This window comes from Leuciscus leuciscus (assembly GCF_965113295.1).
Source record: "Leuciscus leuciscus genome assembly, chromosome: 17".
NCBI lineage: Eukaryota > Metazoa > Chordata > Actinopteri > Cypriniformes > Leuciscidae > Leuciscus > Leuciscus leuciscus.
In genome coordinates, this window is record NC_138741.1 from 15,294,999 (window position 1) to 15,316,959 (window position 21,961).

Below are 21,961 nucleotides of genomic sequence, written 5' to 3' on the forward strand. Positions count from 1 at the left end.
TGAACAACTGTAATATGACACTATTATAATGCCTTTTTCACACGCGCTCCACTTTCTGTTTTTCCAAACTACTTGAATGACTGAAAGTGACGGTACAGTGATGATCAAATCATTCAATGAAATAGAAATGTGAGGATTTCTTTGTGCTTAGCAAACAAGTGTAACAATGACGTAAGATTTAAAGGTGAGGCTGTGATGAAGCGGGACTGTTAAGGACAGGAATTCTCCCAGCTGATATTATCGTTAAAGTCACAAACAAATCGAACTAATTTTAAGAGACCGTACAGTGCAGTTCAAAAGTTGATCTAAGATTAAATTTTTTTTTTTTTTTTTTATTAAAAAAATTTATACTTTTATTTAGCAAATACTCACAAAATTGAGCAAATGTGACCGTAAAGTGTTACAAACAAATTATATTTCACATGCTGATCTTTTGAACACACTTTTTTCCCCACAAATATATTTTAGCACGGAGCCGTTTTCAATATTGATAATAATTGAGCAGCAAATCAGCACATTAGAATGATTTCTGAAGGATCATCATGTGACACTAAAGACTGGAGTAATGGCTGCTGAAAATTCAGTATTGCCATCTCTGAAATAAATCATATTTTAAAATATATTAAAAATAGAAAACATCTAATTTCGATTGTAATAATATTTCACAATGTTACTGTTTTTAAATAAATTAAGCCTTAGCAAGCATAAAACTTTCAAAATCTTAAAAAACAATCCTCAAACTTTGAAACAGTTGTCTATATTCAACATGAATTCATGACCACTTCACAGTCTCAATCTGGATGACACAGAAATCAAGCATCTGCTCAGTTTAGGTGACCTGCTTTTGCTGCTTTTGGGATTACAGCACAGCAGGAAATACTAAAGAAGAACTACCCAACTATTACAGTTATAAAAGACCTAGATCTCATCTGCGTTGTAAGGTATAATCCACGAGATCCACTAACATTTGACTAAAATACCTTCTGACAGTTTACACTGCCTCAAATATCATGGAAAACCACCTGGACAAAGTACAGAGTACAGACCAAAGAAAACCTAGCAACAAAAGTGCCACAAAATATGGCATAATAGTTTAATGCCACGCATGCAAGCACATGGAAAGTACGAGATAATTTTGAATAAGGTACAAGAACATGCTATGCCAACAATGCAAAACAAAACAATCCTGAGACAGTTCAGTATTTCTGAGTCAAAGATCAAAGGTTATTGTCCACAGAGAGATTTCTAGAGACTGCTGATGATGGTGATGCGTTTCTTTATTATCTTGTTTGTTATATGTGTTTACAGCTGATTCCTCTTTACTGACACACTCTGAAAGGATGCGTTCCTGGAATGTATGTCATTCTCATTCTTTGACATCCAGATAACCAAAAGTTCATTGCTAGTGTAAAATCAGTTAAGATATTCACAATGTGTGAGAGTTTTGAGGAGGAAATGGTTTGTTAGTGTGTATACGGTCTCAGAGTCCATCTGAACCCTTTGTGAGTGACTTCCTTTAAACCCGGCGCCACTGTTCCTTCCCTATTCAGTTCACTATTCAGGGGCAGTCATGGCCTAGTGGTTAGGGAGTTGAACTGGTAACCCAAAGGTTGCTGGTTCGATTCCAGAGCCGGTGGGAAATGACTGAGGTGCCCTTGAGCAAGGCACCTAACCCCTAATCGCTCCCCGGGCGCCACACAAAGGCTGCCCGCTGCTCTGGGTGTGTGTATCCACGTTTGCAGTGTCTGTGTGTGTTAACTACTCACTACTCTGCTCCTAATGTGTGTGCATTAACTTGGATGGGTTAAATGCAGAGGTCAAATTCCAAATATGGGTTACCATACTTGGCCGCTACGTGTCACTTTCACTTTCACTTTCACTTCAAGCTGTGGCGTGTCTCACTCTCTTTTATTCTTATGAACACACATTTCAATTTCAGATGCAAAAATCAGTGAATCACTTTGCTATCGTCAGCCATCACAACCTGCTGTGGAACACACATTCACTCTGACTTTAATGCCCATAACTTTAATTACAAGACAAGTAATACATTCAGTATGTAAAACAAGAAGACATCAGTTCATGAGTGTGAATTTACTTCGCAATACACTGGGGACAACTTTGTCTCCAGAAGTTTGAAAATGCAACAAAATAAATTTCACAACCTTATTCTGAAATATGGAGTCTGTAATGTTTTTGAGAGATGTCTCTTATGTTCATGAAGGGCAGTATTTATTTGATAAAAATAAAAAAAAGTTTTATATATATATAAAATGAAATATTGTGAAATATTATTACAATAAATTTTTTTTTTTTTTAAATCTATTTTAGTCCTGTGATGGCAAAAATGAATTTTCAGCATCATTACTCCAGTGTTCAGGATCACATGATCCTTCAGAAATCATTCTAATATGCTGTAAATAAGAAACATTTCTTAAACTTATCAATGTTAAAAACAGTTGTGCTGCTTAAGATTTTTAACTGTGATACAGTTTTTTCAGGATTCTTTGATGAATAGAAAGTAAAAAATAAATAATAGCATTTATATGATATAGACATCACATTATAGATGGGTTTTTTCGGCCACTTATGATTCCAGCCACTTCAAGTTTTTGCTAAATAAAAACAAAATATAGGCTATAACAGACCCTACATTGTTGACTGGTAGTGTGTGTATCTATATTCAATATATAATTAAGAAATATTATATTTTTGTAATATATTGTATTATATTTTATAATGCATTTATCATTAGCTTTTTATAAATGACAAAATATATGGTAAGTTCTCATTTAGATAGCCATGTATGTGCATGTTTGGTAGTTTTGCTCTCCCTCATAGATGAGTAAACTCTTTGTAAGATGCTGGCCAAAGTAAACAGAGGTCTGCCAGAGGAATACACACATATACACACTCAGACCACAGACACTCAGTGCTGCTTTGTTGTAGTTCTTTCTCCCTCTTGATACATAATATTTTAACTTAGTTTCCATATCTCTCTCACTCTTAGCAGGAATACAGATCCTAATAGTATTATAGACCTATAAGCAAGCACGAGACAACTACACCATCATCATCAAGTAAAGATCAAGTACAGTACATAACTTAATTTCTCATTATTTAAAGACCTTTTGACGTCTTGTCTGAGTGACTTTGAGTGACATAATTTGACTCAATGGTATTCCTGCTCATCATCACTATACAACAATATTTAACAAAGAATGCTATAACTGACCAATCAGAATAGAGTATTACAGGGAGCATTGCAAAAATCATTTAGCCAAAGAGTATCATAACTGTTGACCAATGTGTCCATCTGGATAGGAACTAGAAGCCTAAAGTCAGATTATGGACGTGCAGATATGAGCAAACACAGCTTAGTGCGCCAACAACAAGAGAGCTGATTGGAAGGAACAAAAACCAACCTATCAAGAACAACCACTACTAATCACATTCTGAATCCAGTTTTGAAATCTACACAAACTAACTACACTAAGACACATTAACAGAAACTTTAAAGCAAAGTTAAAGCTCACAAAACCTACCAGAGCACAAACAACCATGTCCTCAGAAACACCACACGATATATCCAAAGCTTATTTTGCCCTCTTTCTCTCATGCTGTACAGGAGCCCATTTCCTGAGAGTGATTAGAAGGGGGGAGCTCACGGTCCAGAGATTTTTCGCTCTTTGTTGTTGTTGTTTTGTCTGCGAGCAAAGGGAAGGAATGCCCGAATTAAACACGTGGAATTCGGGACGCCCAAAGAAGTACAAGGTTCAAAAGATGGCACGAAAGACAGTGTGTGTGTGTGCGTGAGAGAGACCGAAAGAGAGGGAAAGAAAGAGTGCAAGAGAATTGAGGGGGGAGGGATGAGTGAGTTAATGTGTGATTAAAGAGAAGAAAAGAAAAACCTTGTAACATCTTTGGAATCCATTTTTTTGTTGTCTACTGGCACAGTAGACTGGCAGCTGAATGCTTTGTATTTATGTTCGTATTTTATGACAGGCAGGAATGTTAAATAAAACGCCTGAGTCCGACCTGAAGAACATGTTCTCTATGTGTTATTGCACACACACTCTGTGCAGCATGCAAAACACTCCCAGCCACCTCCCAAGGAATGAACCTGAATGTGATTTCAAATGACAGGCCGCTTTCACAACTGGATGAGCAATTACAGAAGACCGATGAAGGTGAAGAAAAACAAAACAAAAGCTTGGGTCAATGACATGACACTCATTTTTGGCGAATGGGGCATAAAGTAAAAAACGTTGGGGTAATACAACTGTCCTGATATCATAATGAAGAAAAAAAAAGCCTCATAAAAAAAAAAAAAAAAAAAAGAAGAAATTCTGGGCGAAAAAATGCTTAAGTACTTTCAATTTTTTTAAATATTTTTTTTATAGAATTTTTATACATATTATTTCTTCGAAAAAAATAACCAGTGAAGAGGTTTTTGTTTAAAATATTAACATTTGAAAAACCTTTGTCCACCAAATCAAAGTAATTTGAATAACTAACTGACATCAATAAGTCTCATAAATATCAGATAATTTGAGCTTTTTATGGTAAAGCAAGATTTATGTGCTGAGACCACCCCCCCCCCCCTCCACCCCCCCTTCCCCCCATTTTTATATACACACAAAAAATTCATGACACTTTTTAAAATATTGCCTAACAAATAAGATGTGAACATGTATTTAAGGGGTAGGGAGAGATGTTTTTCAAAAGCATATGAAACGAACCTGAATACCAAGAACCATCTCTAAGAACTTGCCACATGTTTTAATTATTTATTTTTTATCCAAATAAATTTGGAAATAGTTTTTGCACTAGTGTCAGGCTTATATAATCCACGTAAAGCGCCTGGCTGCAGAGGGGGAATGGATCAAACGAGCGAGAAAGAGAGATGCCAAGTGCAAATGTTAGGCTAAATGTGAGATTTGCCTGCATCATGTCCTTATAAGGCCCGAAAAAAAAGAGCCTTTTCCCTCTAAATCCATCTGGTTGGCATGACCTACAAACACAATACCAGAAGCCCAAAATGATAAAACAGCATCATTTACACTGCATTCTCCAGAGCAAGAACAACAAAAGAAAAAAAGGGATGAATATATCAAAGTGGGTGGGCATTTAATATGCTTGACCTTTGGCACCATTTTCGGTCTTGACTTTGGGGTAAAAAACAGACGGAAAGCAAACGAGAAGAAAAAAAGAATCGCTTGAATGTGTGGTATGTTTGTGCAGCCCTCTCCAAACTACCCTCAATAATTGGGTGGACACACACTTACACACTGAAAAACACACACATATACATTACTACAGCTTCTATTCAGGAACAGGAATATGCAGAATACAGTAAAAACAAGCACACACACAAAAAAAAGTTTCGCAATACCACAACTGGTAACACTTCCCACACACAAGTGAACGCGGAATTCTTGGGAAGACAATTGCCTCATCATCCTGTGACGTTACTGGACATTTGGAAACTGTCTGGGAATTCTGATATCCATCAGGAATTGGGCCGCCTCACTCTGCTAAAGAATTCCTGATTCTGTTTGTCGATGTGTGTGTGCTTTGTAGGACAAAGACTTTGTTCTGCAAAAGGCACTGATGCTGCAGCAGGAGGTCGTGTCTATATCCTATTATGGGTGGGAATGAGTCAGGTCAGAGTCATGTTGACATAGTTCCAGGCAGCACGGCTGACAGACTGACAGCTTTTGGGGCCGCGGGTAGAAACTGAAATAATAATCGTTAACTGACTGATTGCACAGTTTATGGAAGACTGATGACTGCTCTATTTGTCATATGATTAGTGTTTGACATGATGAGAAAGAGCGAGTATGTCTGTACAAAATACGACAAAAATTGTGTAAGAATCGTGCAAAAAAAAAAAAATCTTAGGCCTGGTTTCATAGACAGGATTTAGATTAAGCCAGGATTAGGCCTTAGTTCAATTAGGACATTTAAGTAGCTTTTTTTAAAAGTGCCTTAGAAAAGCACATTACTTGTGTGCATCTTGAGACAAAACATGAAGTCTTTATTAAGACTATTAACAGACTTTATTAAGAAACTATTTATTGAAAATCTTGCCATTTGCCCTAACTCTCTTTGGCGGTTTCATTTAATTTCTTGAGAGAAGTGGCAATGCCCGAATGGTGAATAAATCGTTCTTTTGAGTCAGATATTTTCAATGAATCAGTTGATAAAGTTATTCAGAATCATAAACCATTCAAAACCAATTCTCAATGACTTAAGAATCAGACTGATTGAGTTTTAAAGTTCAGCTCACTGGAAGGGAAGTTTATCCGACTAAAAATTTACATTTCGGTCTGTTCATCATCCAAAGCTATTGTATGACTTCAGAAGACCTCCTTACTCCTCATTCACAACCATTATTTGGAAAAGAATGGTCATAATAATCTAGAAAAAAGAAAAGAAAAAAATCTCCATTCGTGTTTACCATAAAAGATATGTCATACATGTTTGGAACAGGCAGATTAAATAATGACATTATTCTCATTTTTGGTTGAACTCTCTCTCTTAAATAAGCAATAGAAAATCCTTAAAATTCCATTTCAATAAATTTTGATTTTAAGCTTCCATTTTTCCTTCTTTGAATAACACATAGGCTAATTGTGTTACTGTTGCTATGTCCGACAAGCCACGCCGCTCTCTCACGCCACACACCATGTTCTCACACAGTGAAAAATACATTGCGAGGACACCGACAACGCACTGACAGACAGGACAGACCAGGTTACTTTTGATATGAAACAAAGTAACACCTTTCAAATTTGGTCATTTTTAAATGTTTTGTGGCTCTGTAATGTGTCTGACAGATCGCTGTAGAGCCTCAGTTAAAGCTGCTTGTGCAGCGATCATCACTTCCTTCTGGTTCATTTTTAGCATCAAATAAACATGAATGTACATAAAAAGGAATTTGGTTTTAACCGCAGAAAGACATCAGTACACTCCGTTTTTCAAGTTCAAATCCTCCAACGTTAATCTACTAACTCTCCTGACTGCTTTGTCGGCCAAAAATAGCGGATTCGGCGGATGGCGGATTATGATTGGTCAGATCGCCTGTCAATCAAACTTCCTGCGACGGGTCAATTGCCTCCTCTCTAATTAAGACATCAGTAATGTATTGAAATTTTAAAAGATATGTATCGCACAAGATAATTATACGCTTTTGCGCAATACAAGCGGATATTCAGAAAGATTAACGGCAGGTTTCCACAGTTATAAATGACATAATGCGGTACGGAATTCAACCAACTGAACACAGGTATTCATTTTTCGGTTATAAATATCAGGAAGCAACTAATGACAGGGAAGAGGACATAGAACACTTTTAATCGGATAGACAAGACAGACTTTGATTTAGCCACAGTGACGTCAGGCATGAAAGAAATTAATGAACTAGCTACTTTAAATGGATTGAGAATATAGTCTTAAAAAGGAAAAGGAAATGATGAGTGTGTATGGGGGAGAGAAGGAGAATGATAAAGAATGAGTGCGTAACAGAGGAAGAGGAATGTTGAAAATGAGATGCATTGTCATCCAGATGGTCAGACCATGAAGATGTGTTTATGAGTCACAGCAAACCTCACTTAACACAAGCCAAAATCAACAACATCCCTCTTTTAGGAGAATCAGCGGTGCCAAAAGCCCCTCAGACTATTCACAATACAAACGCCTGGTCACAAGGGTCTAAACCAAAATCTATCAGACTGAAAAGAGGGAGAGAGAGTGGAAGGTCTGCTAAGTCCATGCTGCTTTATACTTTAAGAGAGAACCAGAGAAAGAGAGAGAATAGACAGAGGACCTGCAACATGTTAGCCTGTACATTCCTCTCTCTGAGAACATGTATATTTTCACTGATCACAGAGAAAAACAATCCAGCGCACAGAAGGGCCATGAGATTGCATGCTGAGAGAGAGAGAGAGAGAGAGAGAGAGAGAGAGAGAGAGTAGAGAGAGAGAGAGAGAGAGAGAGAGAGAGAGAGAGAGAGAGAGAGAGAGAGAGAGAGAGAGAGAGAGAGAGAATTCAAGAGGTGAGTCTTTAAAGCACACATAAGCATCAGACACCTCCAAGACCCTCAAAGTGAACTTAAAGGGATAGTTCACTTTGAAATTAATTTTTGGTATGTTTTAGCTTACCTCAAGGGCATCCAAGATGTAGGTGTCTTTTTTTCCGCAGTAGTTTCAATTTTTATATTTTTAGGTCAAACCGTTCTTGTCTGTCAGTCATAATGCAGGTCTATGGTCACGGTCTCAAAACACATGCACAGAGTCCAAATTAAAACAATTCCCCGTCGTCCAAATTAAACAATTCCCCATCGTAAGTACACATTGATGGCCTAAGACACGAAACGAGCGGTTTGTGTGAGAAAACGAACAGTATTTATATCGTTTTTACCACTTATACGCAGCCATGTCGAAGTGATCTGATCTGACGTGTACGCAGACTGGTGCATAGATATATACACTAGATGTCGCCTTAAAGACATTCGTTCAATGAACTGCCGTAGACAAGGCGACATCTAGTGTGTATATGTCTATGCACCAGTCTGCGCACACGTCAGATCAGATCACTTCGACATGGCTTCATATAGTGAAAATGAACTATTTTGCATTTTTTTAATAAATTAATAAAATAAAATATAAAAATAAAATATGTATAGTTTATCAAATTAAAACATACAGTGAGTACTGTGCAAATGTCGTAGGCACTGTAGTATTTACACACACACATACAGACAAAAAAAAAAAAAGTGTATCTTTTGCTGTAGTATATCAGTTTACATTTCCAAACATTCCTTTTGCCATTAATTGTAATAATCCAGTGAGATTTTTACATTCACAAGGACTCTGAAAACAGCCGGTATCTCATCATCATCGAGTCCATCTGTGATTACATGAAAAAAACTGAAAAAACTGAGACAGACTAAATCCAAATGAACTGTGGCAACATCTTCAAGACGCTTGAAGAAACGTACCTGCAAAGCTACAGTGCTGTGAAAAGTTTTAGGAACTTGTGTAAAAGTGCTGTAAAGTGAGGATGCTTTCAAAAATAACGTCATAAATAGATTTTATTTATCAATTAACTTCTATCAACTCATTCAAATCAATATTTGGTGTGATCACCCTTTGCATTTAAAACAGCTTTTGTCCTAGGTACTGCCTTTGGGGTGAAAATACTAACATGCCGAAGACTTTTGCACAGTACTGTATTTCATAACAATGATTTCAAACATTGAAAAATTGAAAATAACATAGAACATTTGAAATAAAAAAGACTTTTCAGAATGTTTTAGTATTTGCATCTTTTGCTTGCATAAACATAAAAATTTTACGTATAACACTATCACGTTATCTGATTTATGTTCCGAATCTTCCGGAACCATTCCATTCATTTTACATTATAAAATGTTTAAATCCATAATTAAGCCCAGATATAGACTTCAATGGTGGCAACTCTGCTGGGAAGATTTGACAGGGTTTCATGACTTCAGAAGGATTACACTGATGAAGGTTCTCCTCATCTATGGTGAGAGCACACCTCCCATACCACTTTTCCACTGTTTCTGGTTTGAGCATGTCTAAGGGCATGTCTAACAAAACCAATTTCTCTGGCCTAGGACCTTTTCTTTTTTTTTCTTTTCTGGGTTGGCAAAAATGGAGTGTGAGACAGTGAGAGTCACAACAAACTCTTACATTAATGGCAAACACAATCACGGTTGCCTCCAGCTCTGCTTACAATTAATCAAAAAGTTAATAAGCTCTTAAATCAGCATGAACATGTTTCTCTGTACATGCTAACAAATGCTGAAATACTTCACAAAAGCCCTGCTGACACTCAATCAGGCGAATCAAAACAAATTGACTGAACATTGTGTGTCTAATGAGGTTTTTAATCAAAGAGCAACCATTGACAGATGGAAAGTCGGACGTGAGAAACAGACGTGGAGTTATTGTCCCGCTCTTGGACTGAGAGTTGATGACGGATGATGACATAACAAGGACTGACAGCAGCGCTGGAATCCAACCGCAGAGTAAAACGCCAGCCAACTTTCAGCTCCGATTCTCTCCCTTTTAATCTCCCATCCTCTTTACATTCATGTTCACTCTTACTTTCTCATTCCGTCTCTTGGTCAGAAATGTGGTTCCTATTGTTCAGAGGCAAGGAGAACGTCTGGAATTGAATTTCCCCATGTGTTCGGCTAACATTCTGCTTCCTGATTCAGTGTCTGCACTGATATCCCCCACCCAATCAATCCCACCAACCATAGCACTGGATTTATGAAAGTCAGCTTCAGGATGTTGATACAGGTGCCTGCACCGCCCCTCTTTCTCCCTCTCTCACACACATCCAGGCACTCTTTAACCTCTTTCTACCCATTTGATTTTTATCTATCCATCTAGTTTTGTCCCCCATTTTTCTTTGCTGCAGAGAGACAGACCTTTGTAAAGCTGAGACATGACACAAGAAATGCACTACAGTTCAAAAGTTTTTTTTTTTTTTACTAAATTAATACTACACATTAAATTGATTAAGTGTCAGTAAAAACTTTATCATTCCTACTTACAATTACTATATTTTAAATATAGTGTTCTTTTGAACTCTCGATTCATATAAATTGACAAAGTGACAAAATATAGACAAAGTTTTTCGCAAATCAGCATATAAAGTCCTATTCAGACGGGACTAGTTTTCTAAACAACAGTTGAGTTACAATTCTAATCACCGAACGTCTGTGATTTCATGTAGGCCACCGATTCGGTTGGGACTAAAATATCTGTTTATTACAGAGGAGGTGGCAGTGTGTTTTCTAGATGTGGGTGTTAGATCTCATTTAAATAAACTTCACATGGCTGGCTGTTTAAAATAAACCCACATAAGTGAGTAGAGAAATCTAGACAATTATCTTACCTGACCCTATTAAAATGGGCAGCCTTGGCAGTTTCTATGTTTTGGACCCATTTATTATTTATTTTATAATAAAAAAAATTTGTCGGATATCATCCATATTGAAATGAAAAGAAAGCATGCGAAAGATTGGTGGGCAAATGGTAGCTCAAGTAAGTAAAAAAACAATACAATACAATATTGGCAATCACAGACATTTTGCATTCTTCCATGAAAATTAGTCCCATACGAATAGGGCTTTAGAATGATTTCTGAAGAATCATGTGACACTGAAGACTGGAGTAATGGCTGCTGAAAATTAGCTTAAAATTTCATTTTAAAATATATTATAATAGAAAACAGTTATTTTGAATTGTAATAATATTTCACAATTGTACAGTTTTTTTTGTGTGTTTTTTTTTATCAAATAAATGCAGCCTTGGTGAGAATAAGAGACTTCTTTCAAAAACATACAAAAATCTTACCGACCCTAAACTTTTGAACAGTAGAGTAAATCATGTTTTTAAAGAAATTTTTACACTGTATATGTTGTATTATGCATCATTAACAATATTAACAATATCTTGTTTGGTAAATAGGGTGTGGGATATAAATAAAAGAAAATGTTTTTTAAAAAAGTATCTAAAAACTGTCAGTAAAGATCAAAAAAGAAGAATGACGTAAAATGGATCTATTCAGGCCTTTAGTCCTACTCAGACAGACTGACAGCTCTAAATCCAATTACCTTGTCACTAATCGACAAGAAGTGGGATGGTCAGAATATGCGCGCCAGCCATTCCAATGGAAAGGCAAGTCCCCAGGCATCACCAAGGGTAACAATGACATCAGTGATCGTTTCATTCAGCAGCAGCAGAGGTGCTCCTCTTTCAGTGAGATAAGAACAGTCTTGTTGCAGTGACACATGTGCTGCGTCCCAATAAAAAGTATGTACTGTTTTTGTGAAGGAAAAATACATACTTTTGAGTGTGTAGCAGAATAGTATAGGCAAGCTTTGAGACACACTACTTTGTCGTAATCACGTCTTTAACTGACAGCTCTGTCACTTAGTTACGTGCATCCTGTCAACGCTTCAACTGCCCTGTCAATCATCTTGTCACAGTTCAAATCCTCCACATTCAATTGAATTAAATAAATTCCGACCGTTTCGAAGAGAAATGTAGTAACACATTGATCTGCTAGTCATGGGTCTTTCATGCGGAGACTCTCCTCATGTGTTTGCATAATGATGCATTTAAAAGTTAATGACTAAACCTATCTTTACAGAAGTCCACAATGCTGTTGCAGATGAATATAATGTGGATAACATGAATAACTTGAATAAATATATTTTCGTCAGTTAAGATACTGACTATTAAATCACTCAAACCCCTTTATTTAAACCAGAGGAGTAAAGTCCAGGTTCAGAAAGTAAAAGTCATCCACAGTATTTTGTTCCAAACACCTGGATTTGCTAATTAGCACAGTTTTTCAGCCAGGAGATAGAACTAATTAGTGAAATCAGCTGGCTGAGTTCATGGGTGGAATAAACATATGGCAGGACTTTTACTTTCAGACCCCTGGACTTTACACCTCTGATAAAAACCTTTCTACTAATGCTGGGTACACACCAAAAGATTTTTTACATCTTATAAGATTTTCAAAATGTGACAGACCACAAACATGACGACAAAAAATCCTAGATTTAAGCGTTTTGCTCCTATAGTGTGTGGTGTGCCATGATGTGACAAAGACAGCACACCACACACAAACAGATTTTCATCCGGAGTCTCGACTATGAACACAGGAAATCTCGCAAAATATCGTGAGACTTCAGAATAAGCATGACGGACGATATGCAGGAAGAAATGGCGATAGTGTTTGGAATGATTTTCACAGAAAATTCACGTGAAAAAAACATTGTACCTACCATTATATATAACCTTTTATACAGAAATATATTCATTCTTTATTGTCTTTATTTTTTCTTTATTGGATTTATTGTCTCTTTAGAAAAAGTTATTTAATCCCTCTAGTCTATAGAACCTCACTGAACCCTTAACACTCAGCTTTTTTTATTTTTTTATCTTTTTTTTAAAATTGATTTTAAGAATTATACAATTACAGTCAGGGGGGTACAAAGAGTAAAGCCGATAAACAAACATAAAAAGACATATACATAAACAGTGACAAACTTAAAAGTTAAACAAAAATTTGAAAATGTTTACAGATTGAAACGCACTTTGCAGCTTTCTTATTTTTCAAACCCAATATTGTGTTTAGGTATTGTAAAATTTCTGCTCTTAAAATGAAAAACAAAGGCTTGTTTCCTCGAAATTTACACTTATGAATACTAAATCTTAACATTAAGCTTCCTGAAAGTGTGTGTGTGTGTGTGTGTGTGAGAGAGAATGGCCGTGTCTTCCATCATCTCGCTTTCTGATTGGATATTGTTTCGTTTCACGTGATAATCTCCAGAGCGTGCGCGTGTTTGTCCTCGGAGTTCCCCCCACACATCAGGATTTCTGATCGTAAATATTAAACATGTTTAATATTTACGATTCGCGATCGGAGCGGCTCCGACGTTCTTCCGAGCAGGTTCGGACACTCTTAACACACCTCACACCAAGGGAAAATCTGATAAAATAATCTGTTAAACCATCAAGATAATCGGGACATAGCTAGGATTGTCGGAAGGGGAGAAATCGGCCCAAAATCAGCCCTATTATCTTTTGGTGTGTACCCAGCATTAACCGTCGGACTCTCACATCCGCCATGTTTGTGTTTTTTAAACACATTTCATTTGTGTTTGTACTTGTAGTTCTAATCGAATCCTCGTCCAACGCGCAATTGGTTGTCGGCAATATTAGCCGGTAGAGTGTGCACAGATCTGCACTTCGGATCTAACCGGAAAAAGATGACCATCCGGGTATATTTGGAATACTCATTTCAACGTACTACGATTTGGGACACACTATTATTTCTAACACTATTTAGGACAGATAGTATGCGAATTGGGAGGCAGCAATGGAGTTTAGCAGAACACTGCATCTAAACTACACAGCAAAACCTTCACTAAACTACCAACACTAAATTAGTGGGTCAGTGACATGATAGTAATTATTTATTCCAAAAACATTAAAACATGCATGTCTTGAAAACTCCTCTTCTAATGATGTTTTTAATTTCTGAATCAAAATAAAACTGCTTTGTTGCATTTCAATATTTGATTTTTTTTTATTTATATATATATATATATATACACAAAAATATTTGACAGCCAAACCAACATGCAGGGAAAAAATAACAAAACAGTTTATGATTGTCAGAGTGGACCACTTCAGATCTCTTCAATTTTTTTTTTTTTTTTACCTTATGATTTTTGTCATAAATTCAAATTATAAATGTCATGTTGTGTGACGATTTTTTTAATATTTTTCCTTTTCTTTATCTTAAATGTCATTAAAGTACAAAACAGACCCTCACAAATAAACCTGTAACAAGGCAACACAAAGTCAACCTCAAACAAAGACTCTTTTCTGCAGCTCACATTCTATAATTCATCACAATTATAGATAATAATCATGGAAAACCACCAATACGCTCCAATCTCAACAACAATTATTTCTTCATCCATTCTTTAATAAGCATGGAAATGGACTGTAACGCAGTCACCCATACAGTCAAAATACAGCATTTCTTCATGAAGCGAGTACAATTTCTAGAACAATCTATGGGATCATACAAGGGAAAGACACAAGAAAGAGATCAGCATCCACATGATGAGCTGTTAAAACCCAAAGTTTCTGCTGAGACAGAAAGACTTGTTTAATGGGCAAAACTCATGCTGTTTTTCTCTAGTAAATGTTCTTTTAAGTTACTTTTTCAAGTCCTCAGTACAGAACAGAATTCTAAATGTTACACAAGCCTCATCCATAGCATGTCCCAGTGTGCAAAAAGTGGACCTTGAAGGGAGCTGGAATGGTTTCTAAAAAATGCTAACTATGCCCCTTTTCCACTCTCCCTCCCCAAAGATCAAGTCCAGCCCAACTTAACCATCCAACCCAGAGCATTCCTGTGTTCTCCAGCCCCTTTAACAAAACACAGTGTGAGAGAGACGTCAAACGAATTAATAACACAACTTTCCACTCAGCTGACCGAAACATCCCTTTTAAGGCCAAGCAGTTCAGATTTCTCTTTTCATTAAGTTCCAAAAATACCTCAAGAACAGAGAGAACGAGAGAAGGGAAGAGAAATCATTGCACTGCCTGGTTTGAGCTGACATCTCTTGGCTTTGATGACTATAGAAAAGAGAGAGAACGGCTTTTACAGACTTGGACAACCTGATAAAACCCCTTGAGGCCTCAGACATAAATATATGAGCCGGTCCAGAGGATTCGGACTCACAAAAGTAATATGACACAAGATTAAAGATCCCTGCTCTTGAACCTTTTAAAATGTTTTGAATTCCCATGTTTTAGGTTCCATCTTGTCCACTTTATGTCTGACAATCTTCTTTAGGCAGTTTATTTTTCAACAGCAAACATCCAAGAGACGTAGTGGAACTTAGTACTCAATTAATCATAAATAAACCAATCCAGATGGAAAAAATTATCTATTTTGACTGTGAAATAAGGAAGTCTTGTTCCATCCAGTCACACATTATTCCTAATGTTAACATTTTGTCCATTTCTCTAATAAATGTTCTTCAAAATACGGAAAACAATATGCTGAACATCTGTCCACAATGTGTCCGATTCCTAGAGGTAATTTATATTTTGTTATGCCTTAAAAGAGCTTTTGTAGAACATTCTTGGAAGACGTCCTGAATATGTTACATTTCTCTAAAAAATGATTTACAAAATAGGGAAAACAATATTCTGAACATCTGCACACAATGTGTGCCATTCCTAGAGGTAATTTCTATTTAGTTAAGCATTAAAAGAGCTTTTAGTAGAACATTCAGGAAGACGTCCTACATTTGTTTAGCTTTATCTACACCATCAAAAACTAAAAAAATTTTCTGAGATCTTATACTGCTTTTTGACATAAAAAGGTCCACAAAATTCAGTGGGTCGTCCTAATAAAATAACTGTCCTTTTGTAAACTTTTTTTTTTTTACATTGCCTTGCAGGTGTAAAAGCAGAAGCAGTGTAAGTTTTACCAGGCATGACGTTTTAACAGGAAGAGACATGCAGGGCAGAGTATTCAGGCTTTAGGCTTGAACTACCCTTTCGAACGGCAAAAATTCCCAACCATATGTGAACCATTACAGAACTCAGGAAAATGTTTACAATCGAGTGTCACAGTAGAAACATGTTTTCTATCAGAGATAAGGGATAATAGGCCTCGAACCAGAGCAGACCAAACGTGCGTCAGCCTCAGTTTAACTTTCTCTACATATTTGCAGAGTTCACAGGTCACAGCCATCCTGCCTCTAATAAAAGATAGTGCAGTTCCACTGTCCCTGGATAAACCACACAAGAGACGTCTTGCATTTAGTGAGAGTAAAGACAAAGGTTAAGTTATTCCTCAAAAGGGGTTGTTCTGCATATATGGGTTTACAGTATAACGCTGAATCATGACCAGGAAATGGAAGCAGCTGATACAGTTCTTTGACTGCTGTGATGCCAAGCAAAGATAGTACTTCAAAATGACGATCAAATGCGGTTTCTATTAGCATAATATGAGGCATCCCTCTGGGCAATGTATTAGGCCCGTTCATTTTTAAACAGATTAAGGCTTTGCATGTAGTTGATTACAAAAATAAGCTTGTGTCTGTTGTGAGGATGTGTGCAGGGTGGAAAACACTTAGGTCTGTTTTAGGGCTGCACAATTAATCGCACACGATTTGACAAAGGCTGCGATTATTTTATGCGCAGCTTGTCAGTGCAGTGCGGCTGATCGTTAGTAAATGCTGCTCCATCTGAACACCAGAGGGCACTTTCAGATTGAGCAGCATATACAGAGCCATAAATCAATGACAACCTGCGCATACAAAATAATCGCAATATCGCGATAAGCCGATAAAACCGATAAACACCGATAAAAAAAGCAGCATTCACATGACATGATCTTGGTTTAATTACATTACTCCATCTTACATACACCAGCTAAAACAAAATCCCAAATGGAGAACCTGATGTGAACTCACGGACACCATAATGGCCAAGAGCACTACTAACCTAGACTACTAACTAGCATTACATCAAAGTGCAGTCCTAAATACCACCCTAAGCCCTTGCGACTGCAAGGGCTTAGGGTGGCATTTAGGACGGGGACTGCCCAAGTACACAATATTTGAGTGTTGCTGTCCTCTATAGAGCATTAACATATATAGGTTTATGGTAGATGTTCAAGATAAAGGAAAATCTGATGTAAATTCTTCTTGCTGCATTACACTCAGATTACAGTAAACAATTACCGTGAAGGCAATGGCTCAAAGAAATCTTTCATCTGTCTGTCAGATCTTTGACAGATGGGTTCATTCACTGTTTATTCAATAACACTAACTCTGTGCTTCTTTATAGTACTGTGTGTAGTCAGCAACGTGGCTAAAACGTCAGCTAAAACTAGAGTTCATGCATCAGTGAGAAACTGTGCAGAGGGAGGAAGGGCACGGACTCTTTCCCTGCCCATGCCTGAACCTCTCTGCTGGAAATCAGGTCAGTGTTGGACCCAAAAGTCTCTGCTTGTGTTTCCATGTGGAGGGTATAAATAGGCAGTACAGCACAGAATTAAAAAAACAACAGCCTCATGGTAAATGAAGAGGAAATCCGGGATCACTGGATATGACTTTTTGTAAGACCCAACAGGGTTATTTCTGGGTCAAAAAAGGTCTTCGGTAGTGGTGGACGAACACGGTCATCCACACACACAGTACAAAGTACCCTACCAATGTGAACTGCGAGCCCAGTACTGACAATAAATCCAAAATAAATGCAGAAACAGTTTGTAATATTAACTTATCCTATTTATTCATTAAATAAAAAAATAAAAAAATAAATGTCAAGACAGATCCTAAGACATTAAGAGCGTGCTCTTAAAGTCCCCCTATAGTCAATAATTTTATCCCTTAAAACAAATTTTTGATTACCAATCACATATTTAAATGTTTTATCCTGTGAAAAAAGTTATTCATGCCTAAAAATAGCTTGAATGTAACTCTTCACCTTTGCCTCATTTAGTATCGGCGGATCCGTGAATGTGCAAATTAGCCTTGCCTCCACTCACTCACTCACACCAGCACAGAGATTCACTCGGTCAACTGTAGTAAACGCTGCACAATGGCAAGTGGAAATACTGGTTTAATTCAGCTATATATTTTTGAACCAGAAACTGATTCAGAAGAAATGGACGAGTGAATTATACAGGCTTGTATACAAGTCGGGGTATCAGAATGGTATTCAGGTTGGTGTATCAGAATGGTAATGTGTGTAGTTTTATGTATCTCTCTCTACAACGTTAGACACATAACGGTAATTAATATGATTAGCCTTTTGCTTGACTACATTATCAAACAGCTAATAATGTGTTACTAATTTTACACAAACCATGTTCCCGTTCGCCATCTCAGAGTCAGACAGCTGCCTTCTAAAAATCAGTATCTTAGAAACGCTTTGAACATGAAAGAAATAAAGGCATATAGTTTATCATAACATTGCAATATAGCCTACATCATATACATAATTCACCTGCTATATTGCTAAATGTTTATGATTTTTCATATCAACAGAAAAATATACAGAGATAACCTGGTTTGTCTTGAGACTTCCCTGCTTCAGAGCATAGTAATGTTATGCTAAAGCCCGCCCGCACGTTTCCTGATAGTTTGTGACGTAAGAAACACCAGCGAATTCAAACCTTGTTTTTATCACTGCAGTTTTAAGGAAAAATACTCAGCAATGGTGTTGACTTATGAATATGCACATGGTTTGTCTTAAAGCATATTAAAAACACCACATAGACATAGGACCTACATAAACAACATTAAAAACTTTTTTCACCACAAGATCTTTAAGGAACCTTAATTACCATACTAAAATGCATCAATGTTGCTTCCTTTTATATAGCCAACACAAATCAAGTGATAAAAGGTGGGAAAAACTATGTAGAGGACTATTAGCCCTCTGTATCACACTAGACTTTACAAGACAGGAGAGAAGGAAATCAGGACAGTGCTTGAGATCCATTAGTCAAATCCCTGATGGAATTCCCCATCTCCACCCAACAGAAACATGCACAGAAGCTAATGAACTTAAATATAATCACTTCTGTGCAGCGGCAGAGTGCTGCAGCTGTGTCCGGTGTGCCGTCCCGGATACTGAGGGAACATTACACCATCACAGAGCATGTGGGCTGCTGTGTGTGCATCACTCTGGTTCAGCTGAGCTATTTCAGGAGACCTTAGAGATATTTCAAACACGCTCCCACTCTCGCACCCACACTCCTCAACAGCGTCACAGAGGAGAGAGGAGGGGGGAGGCGGAGAAAAAAACAAGGTCAAAGGTCAATGAGGTATCATTGCTGATTGATTAATTTGAGATGCACATTACTACCAGGTGTTGAACAGTGATCGGTCTCAGCTGACCACTTGTAATCGGATCACCAACACAGTTCCTAATTCCAGGTGTAAAATACACACCTGCTGGTTAACACACACTAAAACTTCTGTATTCTGTACTATATGCTCAAATGTAAACACGGGCGTGTTTGTGCGCAGGTAAGAGAGAGAGAAAGGGTGGGGCGTTTTTGAGGAGAAAAGACATTCAACATAATTTAGGCTACAGATGAATTTGAGTGCTTAGAGTTGGGGAATCTGATGAGCTCTTCTTACAAATATTTTCTATGATGTAAAACATCACAGGAGGAGCAGGTCTGAGCAAATCCAAGCACATTGGCAATCCCAGACACACTGCAGTACTTAGGATATCAACTCTTGCTGTGTACCTCTTTGTTACTTAACTGTTGTAAGCTCTTCCATCCAAATAGTGGTCAACTGACATGGTTTTTTTAATTGCCAATGCCTATAACAAAGCTGGCCAATTAACAAAATAATAATGCAATTTCATGACTGTAAATAAAATATATGCAAAATTGTATCATGCCAATGAACATTTAAGACAAAATGTATTCAAAATAAAACATTTAAAAAGTTTTCTGTCTGACACTAGAAAGAATGATGGCAAATGTTCATCTGGGACACACAAATAATACCTTCAAATCTGTGACACAACATCAACTAGACATGTTGAAACATCTTCTTTTTTTTTTTTTAAATCTACAGGCACTGCTTACTTTAAGATGTATTAAGATCCATCTCGGGTGATACGATTTCTGTTTACACCAACCTCTCAAATGGACAGAAAGATTAATGTGCGGTCATGTTAGCAAAGTTTTGACGAAATTTCACGGACAAAAAAATGTCTACTCTCTATTGTCAATAGTGTAGTAATGTGTGAAGCACAGCTCACACAAAAGAAACTTTCAAACCAAGCAGCTTTCTTTTGGTCAACACAGCGAATTTTTGTACAACTTGAACACAATGTGAAATCTGTGTGGGGAAATCACACAAAATTCCTAATCACTTGCATTCTAATTTAAAATGACTGGATATTGCCTTCAAAAATTAACTGAACAATGGTAAATGTGATCACATGCATTCTCGACTACCTATTACAAAACATTTTGGACCACGTTTACACCTGAATTTAGCACACATGTGATCAGATGCTGTTAAAACACAAAGTACATATTTTGTAAAATGTCTGTGTTTTCATTCATTGAAAATCAGTGGGGTCCAAAACAACCATTGACTTTCTTTGTATAGACAAAAACAGTTTTTCAAAATGTCTTTTCCCACATAAAACCAGGTGTAAACATAGTCATGAAAGAAGCACTCTCGATTTAAGTCCTTTGGTACTGTGTGAAGATCAGTCCTCAGGGCAAACTGGGACAGCTGGACTGTTCAGTGTGTGTTTGTGTGTGTGTGGGAGGAGCTGCTGTAATCTTCTTGTGTTCACACTTTAACACCTCTTCCTCAAGCTGTATGTCTGTCAGCAAGCTTTCCCACTCCCTGACAGCACAAAACTAGAGACACTCAGCTGTGCACCAGATTTGGTCATCCTTCCTAAACACCTCATTATATGTCACAGTTCGCAGGAACACAGAGAATTAATGAAAGAGTTAAATAATTTTTTTCAAGATTGTGTATACTATTCCATTATAAAAATGTCCATTTTCAAGATAAACAGCTGGTTGTTAATGTCAGTGGCAGTGCTGGGATGGGAATTTGTTTACAGGCTGTCAAAAGCTAGCTAAATCCACTGATGACGTTTAACGACCATACCATTTGGTAAATCTGGTAAAATACACAACAAATTTCACTTCCTTTTAATTTGAGGAGAAATGTCAACTCAAAGCCTCATTCTCACAGAGAAAGAAGAACAATGATGTCATGTAAAGTACCAAACTGTCCAATAATGTCCCTGTAAAACTAAAACTGTATTGAGAACTGAGATTTTGCAACAGAATGAAGACATACTGACAAAAATGGTGTCAGTATCTATAAGTTCACTTCAGCAAGAATGAAAGAGAGAAAAAGAGAGGGAACAAGAGGAGTGAACCGCAGTATTTAATTTAAACCTCAAACTAGTCATTTAGCCTCTCCATAATCCCTGGGTCTGGTGCTAAGTCTGGTAATTACTCTTATTGGACACCGATAACCATCACAAGCGTTTCGCTGCATGCTTCCTTCAAGTGGAAAAGCAATCAGTAGACTGGCAAAACCAGAAGCAGGACCTGCTCATAAAGAAAAGTGGAGAGGGAGGGCAGGAATTACAGCACACCGGTATTCGTCGGTTGTTCATTGGGCAAACTGTCTTCGAATTTTCTCTTGAGCGAGAACTGCCCCTGCCTTCACTCTCTCATGAATACACACCCATCCTGTTTCAGCTGACAAAGTTCACATGTACTGTTGTATAACCAAGAATAACAGCTCATCATAAAACAACCTTTGCCCTTCTAAGGTGAGAGACAAGTGAAATGGCAT

At 37.2% G+C, this 21,961-nt stretch overlaps 1 protein-coding gene and 1 long non-coding RNA gene across 3 annotated transcripts in view; both read right to left on the bottom strand.

The window, feature by feature from the left end:
- luzp1 (leucine zipper protein 1) overlaps window positions 1-21,961 on the bottom strand; it is a 49,568-nt gene that overhangs the window by 21,155 nt on the left and 6,452 nt on the right. Inside the window, exon 1 of one of the 2 annotated variants that reach the window (XM_082142509.1) lies at window positions 3,546-4,306. The exons of the other annotated variant lie outside the window; for it this stretch is intronic. The gene's annotated coding sequence lies outside the window, so the exon portion shown is untranslated. Of the gene's footprint in view, window positions 1-3,545; window positions 4,307-21,961 lie in introns of those variants that run through there. 2 annotated transcript variants of the gene reach the window in all.
- Window positions 10,112-14,135, bottom strand: LOC309478604. Its single transcript, XR_014199055.1, has 2 exons — window positions 13,666-14,135; window positions 10,112-12,530 (listed from the first exon to the last, which is right to left on the bottom strand). It is a non-coding gene; the product is annotated as an uncharacterized lncRNA (long non-coding RNA).